The sequence below is a fragment of the Callorhinus ursinus genome, unplaced genomic scaffold (assembly GCF_003265705.2).
Source record: "Callorhinus ursinus isolate GAN/ISIS: 27379988/994484 unplaced genomic scaffold, GSC_fseal_2.0 scaffold2, whole genome shotgun sequence".
In the NCBI taxonomy this organism is placed as follows: Eukaryota; Metazoa; Chordata; class Mammalia; order Carnivora; family Otariidae; genus Callorhinus; species Callorhinus ursinus.
The window spans coordinates 93555542-93568723 of NW_027397064.1; the positions used below are offsets into that span (position 1 = coordinate 93555542).

General features: G+C 40.7%; 1 protein-coding gene and 1 non-coding gene across 5 annotated transcripts in view; one reads left to right on the top strand and one right to left on the bottom strand.

Annotated features, from left to right (window-relative positions):
* NCKAP5 (NCK associated protein 5) overlaps positions 1-13182 on the top strand; it is a 965493-nt gene that overhangs the window by 292343 nt on the left and 659968 nt on the right. The window lies entirely within an intron of this gene.
* On the bottom strand, positions 2887-2993 carry LOC112813247 (U6 spliceosomal RNA). Its single transcript, XR_003205487.1, has one exon. It is a non-coding gene; the product is annotated as a U6 spliceosomal RNA (small nuclear RNA).

Genomic DNA, 13182 nt, shown 5'->3' on the forward strand with positions numbered 1-13182 from the left:
TTCAACCATATAAGAAATAAATGATTTTTAATAAGGGTGCTATATTTGTCCTTTGCACAAACAATTTAATACGTGCTCTAAGATTACATTTTCTGGGCACCTGGGTGGTTCAGTCGGTTAAGCGTCTGCCTTCCGCTCAGGTCATGATCCCAGGGTCCTGGGATCGAGCCCTGAGCTGGGCTCCCTGCTCAGTGAGGAGCCTGATTCTCCCTCTCCCTCTCCCCGTCCCCCTGCTCATGCTCTCTCTCTCTGTCACGTGCACGCATGCACTCTCTCAAATAAAATCTTTTAAAACAATAAAACAAAATTATATTTTCTAAGTGACGATAGAGCCAAAATACATATATATAATTAATGATAGAATTCTAAGAGATGTAACTGTAAAAGAACTTCTGCAGGATCTCTTCCTAAAGGAGGCAGGCAGGAATCTAGCTGGTATTCAAAAAAGTACTGTAATGGAAGTTTTTCCTAAATCATGAGAAATTGGCTCAGCTGTACTAAAGTGCTTCATCTTAGTGAATTCAATAACTTTTCTGGTTGTGTTATTTGTAAAATGACTTTTGCTTATAGATATTCAAATATATACAGTTGGTTATAATCCCAGAGAAAATAAGGGAGGGAGATGGATACCTGAGTCATTAGTGTGGAGAATTACCTCAAACACAATAGATTTTCTTCATGACAAATCACACAAAATCTCCATAGCAACTTCAAATAATTATGCATAAGATTTCAGCATAGTAACAAAACTACACTCAGAAGAACTTGCAAAGACTAGTGATACACAGTGACATGGATGTGTGGGTAGATGGCACAGGGGAAGATTGAAGGGGGCAGTTTTAAGATGTGAAAAATGCACAAAAGACAAAAAAGATTGCCTGCTCTGTGCTTTGGAGAATACTGATTCAGTCACTGCATTGTCTGGAAATTGGAGACTGGGGGTCACAATATTTATTGATAATAGGAGGTCCCAGCTAGAACCACCATTGTTAAAGGAATGTTAGCATTTCTATCATAGTTTTCTCTGGGTTTATCACCACTGTAAGAAAATCTTTCTAGGCAGTATGTTGGCATACTAGATTGACATAGAAATTGACATAGGTGATTTTATAATTATTTTTTGAATTTATAAAACTTGCTTGAGCTCTTAAATTTTATTTATTTACTTATTTATCTTAAGATTTTATTTATTTATTTGACAGAGAGAGACAGCAAGAGAGGGAACACAAGCAGGGGGAGCTGGAGAAGGACACGCAGGCTCCCTGCCAAGCAGGGAGTCTGCTGCGGGGCTCGATCCCCGGACCCTGGGATCATGACCTAAGCTGAAGGCAGACGCTTAATGACTGAGCCACCCAGGTGCCCCGAGGTCTTAAATTTTTAAAAAAGCTGTAGAAGCCCTCCAGATATGCAAATAATATCGTTTAGTTACTACAAAACATAACTGAGATGCTTTAATGCAAACATTCCTTGCAATCTAAATAATGATTTTTTGCAAGTGTTAACACACATAGTTTACTCATGCTTGGGTATATTTCCCACCTGAGTCCTCAATATAGCGTTATCTACTAATTGTTCAGTGTCAGTGATACAGCTTTTGTTAACATCCATTCATAAAACGTCGCTGCCTTATGTGAAATATATTAGTAGCCTAATTAATCAATTTATATAAGAAAAGAGGTAATTTATGGAATTATGATATTATGATAATTTCTGGAAACTCCCAGGCCACAACAGAACATTGAAAGATTAGGCAGTGTTGATGGGGAAGAGCAAGAGGGTGTTACATCCTCAGTTTGGTGTGGTACATACTAATGTCACTGACTCTGACTTCATAGGGGCTGCTAGAAGCCAAAAGATAACTTTGGCATAGTTTGTGTAATGGGAATCCTGAGAATGTAGAGCCAGAAACAGACACGTGGTTAGTTAATTTCAATGTAACGGAACAGATACTGAGATATGCTCAGGCTTATATTGGACTATAACCGAAGGCTTGTAACCAAGAATCCTTTAGAGGAGACCTGATGCAGCTTAAAGGGAAAAAGTGTCACCAAGGTCGAGAAAGGAAAGGACAGCATGCCACACCACGGAAATGGTATGAGCAAAAGTCCAGAGGTGTGAACTAATGCAGTGTGTCCAGTGAGGTAACAACTACCACTTTGGTGTTATTGGAGCTTAAGGCCAGGGTGGAGGGAAGTGGGCTTGGACCTGGAGGAGGGATACTATTCAAGTCAGGGCTTTTATGACATGCAAATGACTAAGTACAGTGTCTTAAAAAGATAGGAACTCTTGAAGTACTGATGTGTTTTGAGCAAGCTAGTGACAGGACCCAATTTGCATTTTAGACAGATGCCCAACTCCTTTCTGGAGAGTGGAATGAAGCGGGGGGGCAAGACTAAAATTAAGAAGATGGATCAAGAGGTCATTTTCAAAGCACAGACTTTTCCAGTGATTGAACCACTTTGTCTCAAATATCAGGGAGCAAGGACAAGCTGAGGGCCCATTTATGCCCTCTCTAACTATGAAGATCTTTACTTAAACTCATTATTTTGAAGGTGACTTTAGCTATGTCCTGTTAACATTAAAATGTTAGTAAGTGGTTTAATATTGTATTATAAAAACTATTTTCATTTTTAGAATAGATTTAGTCCATTTCTCTGCTTTGAAGCAGAATATCTAAGTGATTATGGACACTTAAGAGTTTCTTTCATTTTAAAGGCTATAAGAAAAATGTATTTTCAGTGTGTGTGTATGTGTGAATATGGCCCAACTATTAGGAATTAAGTGTTGGGTGACTATAGTTTTGGAAGAATAGACAAGACATAGTACAATATCCAGGGGTGGAAAAGCATGTACTCAGCTTTTTTCATCTCTCTGTCGAACATTTTTTTAAATATGGAATGCTTCACGAATTTATGTGTTATCCGAATGCAGGGGCCACGTGAATCTTCTCTGCATCATTCTAATTTTAGTGTATGTGCTGCTGAAGTGAGCACTCTGTCAAACATTTCTGAGGGCTTACTAGGTGACAGGAACTGTTCTGAGCAAGAATAAAGCAGTCACGGGCAAAGCAGACAGGAACCTTGCCCTTACAGAAATTTCAATCTAGCAAATATGTCCCATAATACCATTTATGTGGGTCTTGCTTTTCAGATTGATCAAGACTCTCAGTTCCTTGGCATTTCCCAGCTGCCCACCAGTTGTCCTTGAATAGAGTGAGAAGAAATGTTAACAAGGAACATAGATTTCCGGACTCCCTAGAAAATAGCATAAAGCTCTCCCCACCTCTTTCAATTTAATGCAAATACTAACTTTATGCTATCTCCTGTTATCCCTAAGCCCTAACTAAAAAAGTATAATAGATTCTAACTTCAGTCATAAAATTTTAGATAATTCTCGAGAAGTATAAATATTGAGCTTTGACTCCTGGATGAATGACTTTCTAGTTTGTGGGAAAAAGGGCTTTCTCCAAATTTCAACAGAAGTAATTAAATTCCCAAATGTGCAATAATGTCTTGATCTGGTGATACGGCCCTGCGATGTCCTCACCTGCATCCTTTCCTTTAGTTCCCCATCAGCTATATGATCCTTTGACATTGGGAGTTCAGTGCATTGGCCAGAAAATCAGAGCTCTGTCTTCGCATTCATGCCACCTGGCTTTCCCATATTCCTTTGACAGCTCCAGGCAAGGACAGCAGAGCTGCAGGGAAAGCGGTAAAAATGGTGATGAAATACTTTGTTCCTTCCTTATGTAGTCAGTATTTACCTTATATTGTTAACTCTGCACACATAGGGATAGAATACCGCATCATCCAGTTTTTTAAAATAGTTGGTCCCTGGGGCGCCTTAGTGGCTCAGTCAGTTAAGCATCTGCCTTCAGCTCAGGTCTTGATCGCTGGGTCCTGGACCGAGTCCTACATCAGGCTCCCCGCTCAGCAGGGAATCTGCTTCTCCCTCTCCCTGCTGCTCCCCCTGCTTGTGCTCTCTCTCCCTCTCTCTGTCAATTAAATAAATAAAATCTTAAAAAAAAAATAAAATAAAATCTTAAAAAAAAAATAAATAAAATCTTAAATAAAAAAATCTTAAAAAAAAATCTAGCACCATGAGAGGTGGCTAATAAAAATATAATGTACCCGTCCGAGATGGGATCTGAGATACAAAAACATTGCTCCTTCAAATGTGAAAAACAGACTTGTGGCTTTTACCATGGTATTTTGCTCAAAGATCGAATTCAAAGAATATAGATCTTTTTTAAAGAGAAAATGCAAGTATGTGGCCACGAAATGAATATACTCTCTGCAATGTTTGTGGAAATTCTCTGCTTTGCTGGGTTGGATTTAAGAAACCTTGGAAACTCTGGACTCCAAGGTGTCCTGATTTGTTTTCAGGTGTGTGGGTGTTGTAAGAAATGGATTGAAGAGAAGTCAAGGTCAGAAGAAAAAAAAAAAACAAGTTTTGGTAATAAGTAATCACAGGACGGTAAAATCTTTTGACTCAAAATACAACTCAGAATGCAAACCCCAATCTGCTATCTCTGTGAGAAAAGCAAATATTTCCAGCTGTATCTAAACATCTTGAAAGCAAAAATTCAAGGAAAGAATTGCTTCTTGTATGTGATATTAGCATCTCCCATCTTGAGAAGTTCTATCTGTTAATATGAATCATAAGATGATTTGTGAGTAGATAGATGCAGAACTTTTTATTCACATCTCCATACATTTTATTTGCATATAAAGTGGCATATTTGTACTCAACAATAACTAGCCCTGGAGGAGTGATATTTAATAGGAGAATATAATTATCCCATCAGGCCATAAACATTTTCTTTAGGGCAATGACTACAGTTAAGATAGCTTCATAATGACTCTTGTAAAGTACCACACTCTTACCAAGTGAGCTCAAGAAAAAATTTAAGCTACAAAAATATTATGATTTCATTTGAATAAAATATCTGTTTTCACTTATCCACAGTTTTAGGAGTGATACACATAAAGGTCAATGAGCTATTAAATGTTCAATTTTGATTCTGTGTGACGACCTCAAGCAATTATTTTAAGTACAAATATTAAGAACTGCAAATATTTTATTGTATACCATGTTAACCACCCAAAATTATTTTATTCTTCATCTCAGATAATGACATTATTATAGAAGCTAGGTAGAATATATGTAGTTAATACTTCTGGTCATTAAAAGTGGCCTCTTCAGGATGTCTGATTGTATGCCTTGCATTCATTGGTGCTCTTTAGACCAAGCATTGTTTTCTAAGCTTTTAGGATGTGTCGCCTGGATAGCTATAATGTCTCAATATTTTAAAAGTTATATATATAGTCCTGCACACAAACTAAAAAACTAGAAGCTAACTGATTTGTCTGCCCTTCTAATGTTGGTAGAGGTATCCTGTTAGGAATCAGCAGGCTTGCACCGTCACATTGCTTTTAGCATTAATAAAGCCAGGTGACGATTCAGTTATCTTCCATAGAACTTTCTTGTCTATTAGTTGATGCATCAGACCAACTGCTGAGAATTCCCTAGGCCAGAACTGCTGGAGAGTTTGTTCCTTACCCCAACCTGATGTGTAATGATGACATCCAGGGGGCCCCAGTGCTTGGGTGGGGAAGGGAGTCGGAACGGGTAATGAAGGAGCCTGAGATTAAGTGTTACATACTGAGCATGAGGAAGAATTGAGAAGTCAGTGAGATGTGAGAACAGTCAGAGCAAATGCCTGGATATTACCATGTCTGGCCAACTGTCAGAGCGACTGTGTTCACAAGTCCAGGGATTGATGTGGGATACCTGGACTAGAGTGTCTGTAAGTTGCCTCCCAGCCTTAAAGACTGTGGGAATGTCTCCTCCCTTAGGATATTAGGCAATATTCCAGTTTGTTCCTTCTGCAACTGCCTCATACTGAATTTGTTGACTGGAGTGCCTAAGTCGCGCTTCGTATTTGACTGGAGTGCCTAAGTCGCGCTTCGTATTTGTAGGCTGATTTTACAAGGTCTCAGTACCGCAGCTCTTGGATATTTGTCATATCAAAATTCGGTTCCCTTGAGTTTGTGAAGAACTGCCTTCGAAGTCCACCCGGAACCTTGGCTCAGTCTTGAGCTTCCAACAAGACAAGCTTGTTTGCTTGGCCAAAAGCTGCGGAGTCACAAGACTTTAAATATTAAATATTTCTTTTTTTGGCTTCTATTTTGCCAACATCTGGACAATGGATATGGAGACCGTTTCTCAGCCTATGTTCTTCTGGAAATCCCATATGTATTGACAAAGGGAAATTAATTTGGCTAGTATAAAAATGGCCTCATTTGGGCCCCCAAGCCTGTGGGATTTCTGACCGGAGTCTTCCATGTCAGACATCTTCCTGAGTTGGGGCAATCCACGTAAATCACTGATGGGCCCACCAGATCAGATCACGGTCTGAATGTGAACACTTTCTTCCCCTTGTGTGGGTAGAGAGCAGCCAGTCTCATCATTCTATGCTCAGCCACTCAGCTGCCCCAACGTGGTGAGGCAGGCCCTGCCACTACCAAGCTATCAGCAGCGTCCCTGCGAAGGCTGGGACAAGAGCTACTGCCCTTGCGCCAGCCATCAGCACGCGCTTAGGTGTGCCCTCACCTTCCTCCTCTTCCTAGACCCCTGCCCAACACACTCTTGACACAGGTTTGGTGTTTTAGTCTGTTCCTCGTAATTTATGCCATACTGGGTCTGGGACAGCTCTTGGGAGCAGTGGTGCCTCATTCATTCATTGGCTCGCCCATGTATTCATTCAAGATGTATTCACTGAGCACCTAATACAGGTCAGGCCCAGTGTTAGATGCTAGGGAGAAGGCAGGGACAGAGCAGACAAAACTCCCTGCCATCATGGACTTGCCATCCTCGCGGGGAAGACAGATCATAAAGAAAACAAATAAGCAAAAAGTATAGAAAATGATGGGCTCTCTGAGGAAATAAAAGCAGGGAGCAGATAGAGTGTTGAGCTTGTGACTTTAAGTAAGGTGTTTGGGGAAGACTCTCCTTTGAGAAAAGATCTGAAAGAGGGAATGCAAGAGAAGACAGAGGCTTCACGAAGCATGTCATACTTTACTCCACTTTATTCCATGGGGTCCCAGGAAGCCTTGAAGGGTTTGAGCAAGAGAATGAGCTGATGTGACTTGCATTTTGATGGTGTCACTCTGGCTGTTCTGCAGGGCAAGGGCAGAGGCAGGGAGACCTGTTTGGAGGCTGATGCAGTCATCCAGGTAGATGGGGATGGTGGGGGGGGGGGGGGAAGCAAAAAGGGGAGGGGGAGGCAGAGGTCTGCCTGTATTTCAAAGAGGAAGTGACCAGCGTTCTTCATGGATTTGGTGTGTGGTGGAGAGAAGGGAAGAGTCAAAGAAGATGCCAGGTTTGGCCCCAGAGTTGGAAAGCCAAGGATAGCCTTGCATGTCTGAAGGGGAGGAGACCAAAGGGGAGCAGGTGATGGGGAGGCAGCTCCAGGTGAGGAGCACTAAGTCCCCTCTGCACTTCTTCTATGAAACAAGGAAATCATCTTAGACACAGGGGGTAGGGGGGATGATATCCTTAAAACAACTTTATAATAGGTTCACATTCACTTAATAATGTCCGACTCTTAAGCACTGTACATTTTTTCATTCAACCTTCACAAAAGTGTGATGACTATTATATATATTATAATAATAATTGCTATATACTTAATGACTGTTATAATTATATAATTGTCACATTATTATAATAATTACACTTGTCATTATAGAGTAGATGACTTTTGTGTCATTATAACTACTACCGCTATTTACAGATGAAAAAAAATTAAGGCTCAAAGAAGGTAAATTGCTTGCATAAAGTTCCTCAGCTTATGAACACCAAGTTTTAAACTTGGGTCTGTCTCATTCCAAAGTTGGGTTTTTTAAATGACTAAATGAGCCACACGGGCAGCAACCTACAAAGGTGATGCAAGAGATTTTTGTTTTTGCTTTTTCCTGAAGCTATTAACCACTTTGTTTCTGTTGCCCATGAAGCCGTGAATTCAGCTTTTATTCATTCAGTCCTCAGCTACAAAGTAATCATCTCCCATACAGCAAGCTCCTGCTGGTCCTGGGGATACATATTGTGCAAATATGCCCCCTGCCTTCTTACAGCTTTTATATCTGTAAAAACAGATATAAAATTATGACTGTGACAAACAGTTCAAAGGAAAGGTCCAGGGCATGGTGAGGGCATTTAATAAAAAATGTGACCTAGTCTGGGGATGGAATGATGATTTAGCTGAGCTGATACAAGTAGGAGCTATCCAGGCAAATGGGGATGGGGAGGGAAAGTGTTTCAGACAGAGAGAACAGGTGCAAAGGCCCTGTGGCAGGAAGAAACATTGCACATCCTGCATCTTATCCTAGGAACTTCAAGAAGGTCTGTGTCACAGGGGCTCAGGAGCCAGAAAGGGGGGGGCACAAAACAAAAGCTGGAGGTCTCCACAGGCCAATCAGACACAGAACTCTGAGTGGCTTGACGACATAATTTATCATCCAAACTGCCATACTTTTGAGTGCACTAAAATGCTAAATGGGATAGTTTGTTGGCACTACATGTGTGAACCGGGTCTGTTCTGACCAACCTGGAATGATAATCCTACTGCTTATGGGCCAGTTTAAGAATTTTAGTCCTTATTCTAAGAGTTGATGGGAAGCCAATAATAGATTTGGCAAAGAGGGGAGAGTTGGCACAATCAGGTTTGCATTTTTAAAGGATCACCCCGAATTTAGTGAACAGTACTGACCAACATCTATTTTCTGGATGTTGTGTATATGGTTACATAAAAAGTTATCATTGTGAAAGCTAAATGAAGGGTGCAAGGAACTCTCTGTTCTAATTTTGCACTTCTTGTGAGTTTTAATTTATTTCAAAATGTAAAACAAATTTAGGCTTACTCTGGTTGCTGAGAAGATAAGAGGTAGGCCAGATGGAAACACAGAATTCAGAGGGGAGGCTAGTTCTGTAGACCATGCAAGAGTTGAGGGCAAAATAGGATGATGGCACTGGAAAGAAGTGAACTGATTCAAGAGATACTTAAAATGCAGACAGCAGGTTACTCTGTGAACTTCTCATCTCTCTATGGTCACTGAGATTTCTACCAGGAGAAATACCTGAAGAAGAGCAGGCAGGGGGCATTGGGGCTGTTCTTATTCTTCTTCCCTCTTTTTTTTTTTTTTTTAAAGATTATTTGAGAGAGAGAGAGAGGGAGGGAGAGAAAGAATGAGAGAGCACAAGCAGGGGGAGGGAGAAGCAGACTACCCCTGAACAAGGAGCCTGATGCGGGACTTGATCCTGGGACTCCAGGATCATGACCTGAGCTGAAGGCAGCCGCTTAACTAACTGAGCCACCCAGGCACCCCCGGGCTGCCCTTCTAACAACGATTTCCCTCTCGGTCTTCCAAGGGCAGTCAAAATACTGCCAGGAAAAGCAAATTCATTCATCACACTATGATCTCTTCACTTATTTCTAGGGAAACAACAAACTAGGGAAGCAAACATCTCCTCAAACCAAAGCCACAGAACGGTGATAACAGGGTTTGAATTTACCACATACAAGTAATTAAAAGATACCCTTTCCCTTTTTTGTGGATAGAGAGGAAGCAGGGGAAAGGAAAGAGTTGATAGGAAATTTTTAGACTAAGGAATGAGAGAGAGGTAGAGAAGGAAATGTGCTCAAACTGCTTTTGAAAAAATAATGTGCTTGAGAGTTATTTGGGGAAGAGCATACTACTCAGAATAGGAGAAAGCCACCAGTCCTGAAAAACATCTAACAAGAAATATTTTGGTATTTACTTATTTTTTATTTGCTTACACATTTTTGGTGATTTTCTAAACTTTAGCTCTTCTTTGTTACGTGTCTTCTATTTCTCCTCAGTCCTTTCCAGCTGGGCAGGAGGTTACAGTCTTGATAACATGAATCACCTTTGCCAGATATTGAACTTCATTCATTAACCATCATCAGGAGATTGTTGTCTGCGTTGTTTTTTTACAGTATGAAGGTGGCAGGCGTCAGGAAGAGGAAGAAGTGTCTTTGCGTTTAGCAATCTCTGGGCCTGTATTTCTCATGATCAAGAGAATACAAATTGCATACAGCATATGCATTGTCCTCGTGGTAGTGCTGGGCATTTGGGAATGTGGGGAACTGATTGATATTGGCGCAGTATGGCGGTAACATTGTTCTTCAAAGTTTCCAAGAACTACTCCCGTCCCAAACCAGGAAATGCAGATTTTGTGTTTTGTCACACTAGGTAGATTAATAAAATAAATGGATGGGGATTTAGATATTGGGATGATTTCTAAACAGTATTCTCCAAATAAAACTTTATGTAAGAATGGACCCCTGCTTATCCAATAGTTATAGCCTAGAAGGCTCTTGTTTGAAACTTGGAATGGATTTCTTTCAGCTTTATTGAGGCATAATTGGCAAATACAAATTATGTGTGTGTCTGTGTGTATGTACACTAGAGATCTACCTTCCCAACAAATTTCAAGGAAATCTTGCCATTTGGAACAGCATGGATGGACTGGAAGATATAATGCTAAGTAAAATAAGCCAGACACAAGGGCTTGGTCAGTTCAGCGTCTGACTCTTGATTTTGGCTCCGGTCATGATCTCAGGGTTGTGCGATCAAGCCCTATGTCTGGCTCTGCGCTGGGCGTCAAGCCTGTTTAAGATTCTCTCTCTCCATCTCCCTTTGCCACTCACCTCTCTCTGTCCTTCTCTTTAAAAACAAAACAACAAAACAAACAAACAAAAAACAAGACACAGGAAAACATTGCATGATTCCACTTATATGTAGAACCTAAAAAAGTGAAGCCTCACACCAACTTCCCAAGGATTTTTCCAACACCCTTCCTGCCTTCAGTTACTTCACTTCCTTTATCCCCAGTGATCTTTTTGGTCTACTTCATCCCAACTCCCATGCCACATCCCAACCACCTTCAAAGTCACAGTGTGATCATCCCATCTCACCCTTTTGTCCTCCCAGATGACTTTGAAAAGCATCCCCAACTTTGTGGAGGACTTCAGTTCTTTGGTTCTATCACTGCCTTTCCTATCCCTTGTCCAATTTAACTCCTTTAAAAATAAAGCCATACCACCTACCCCCATGCCACAATTGAATTAGTATCACTTGGGGTGGGACCCAGGTGTTCATATTTTTCAAAGCTCCGTGGTGAGTATGATGGGTAGCCAGAGTTGAGAACTGGTGCTCCATCTTCTGAACATCAAAACACCCAGTTCTCTACTTGATAAGTAAGAAATCTCTTTTGGCTTATTAATAAGTATTAATATGGATTTTAACAGGGTCAGTCTGTAAATGGATTATTCCTTAATAACTGTAGCTTCAGGAACATGAATTGCTTTAACAGGGGAGAGATTTTTGGTCTATGCTTCACACATCTCCCTGTAACAGGTTGCCTCCTCCCCAGGGCCTCCTTAATGCCCAAGTCCCTGTCATTCTAAGCGAGTGGCTCTCAAACGATGCCTCAGTGGCACAGTCACTAAGATCATCTATAGCAGGTGACCTCCAAATCTGTATCTCCCTTCCTGACCTGTCCCCTGACTTTTGTATATCCTGCTGCCTACTTGATGTCTCCACTCGGATGTCAATAACTCTCACCTAAAATGCCCCAAACTAAACTTGTGATTTTCCCTCTACCCCTGCTCTTGTCTCGGTTTTCTTCATTTCAGCTAATGGCCCCACATGGTAGCTAAGCCTGTTATTCACATAGTAGCTAAGTTTCGGAAATTCTTCAGGTCGTCTTTGACTTAATCACTTCCTCTCTTATCCAAGCCATAAGTGACTTCCGGCAGATTTACCTATCAGTTATATTCCAAACCTGAGCGTTTCTTCCAACATCTACCTCTACCACTGCACTCTGAGCCCTTTAATTCTTACCCAGATACCCTCCTCTGTGGTCATCATGTTTTCACCTTTGCAGGGGGCACATTTACTGCAGTGCACTCTTTCCTATTCTTTCCCCAGCAGCCAGACTGATTCTTTAAGAAGGTAGATCAGATCACATCACTGCCTGCTCAGAACTCTTCATTGAATCCCAACTCTTGCATAAAGAGTTCACATTCCTCCCAGTGCCAACAAAGCCATCGATGATCTAGCCCCTGCCTGCTGGTCCTCACACAGTGGCCTTTCTGTTCCTCAGGCATATGAGATATATTTCCTGCCTCAGGGCCTTTGTGCTTACTGTTTCTGCCCCACTCCCCCAATTCTTTACTTCGTGACTTCATGGCTTCTTTCCTCTTCATTTAGGTCACTGTTCAAATGTCATTAGCTCAAGAATGATTCCAACCCCCTGCCTAAAAAATCCACCCTTCCCTCTAATATCTGGCTACTTAACATGATTTGTTTCTTTATATCATGTCCAGGAGTGAGTTGGAGGGGGCTTATCCTGCTGCTCTATAGTCCTGACTGTACACATCACATCGTCACATTGATTGTGACATCGCACCGGTAGTTTGAGATTGTCCCAGGTGGGAATATTTACACTATGGCAAAAGCTACAAATCAAGTGATCCCTCACCAATGCTTGTTGAACATTTATACCACTGTTAATGACTACACGAATGCAGGTTATGAATTTATGTGTTTTGGACGGTCTCCCGCAATAGAATTTAAGCTCTGTGAGCACAGAGACTTAGTATGACTTTTGCATATGATCACATTTTAATGTCTATGATAGTACCTGGACATAGTTGGCATGCAGTCAATGTTTATTGAGTAGATGGATGGATAGATGTGTGGTTGTGTGAATGAATGAGTGAATGAAAAGTCAGATTTTGGTGGTCTCATCGCAATACTCAGAAAAAATTTTTCAAAGGGTCGAATTTCTTTCTTCTTCCTTATATCTTCCTTAATGATTGGTCTCTGCAATATTTCTCTGCTCTAAACACAAATACACAGGTTTTCTTTCTTTCTTTCTTTCTTTCTTTCTTTCTTTCTTTCTTTCTTTCTTTCTTTCTTTCTTTCTTTCTTTCTTTTTCTTTCTTTCTTTCTTTCTTCTTTCTTTCTTTCTTTCTTTCTTTCTTTCTTTCTTTCTTTCTTTCTTTCTTTTTCTTTCTTTCTTTCTTTCTTCTTTCTTTCTTTCTTTCTTTCTTTCTTTCTTTCTTTCTTTCTTTCTTTCTTTTTCTTTCTT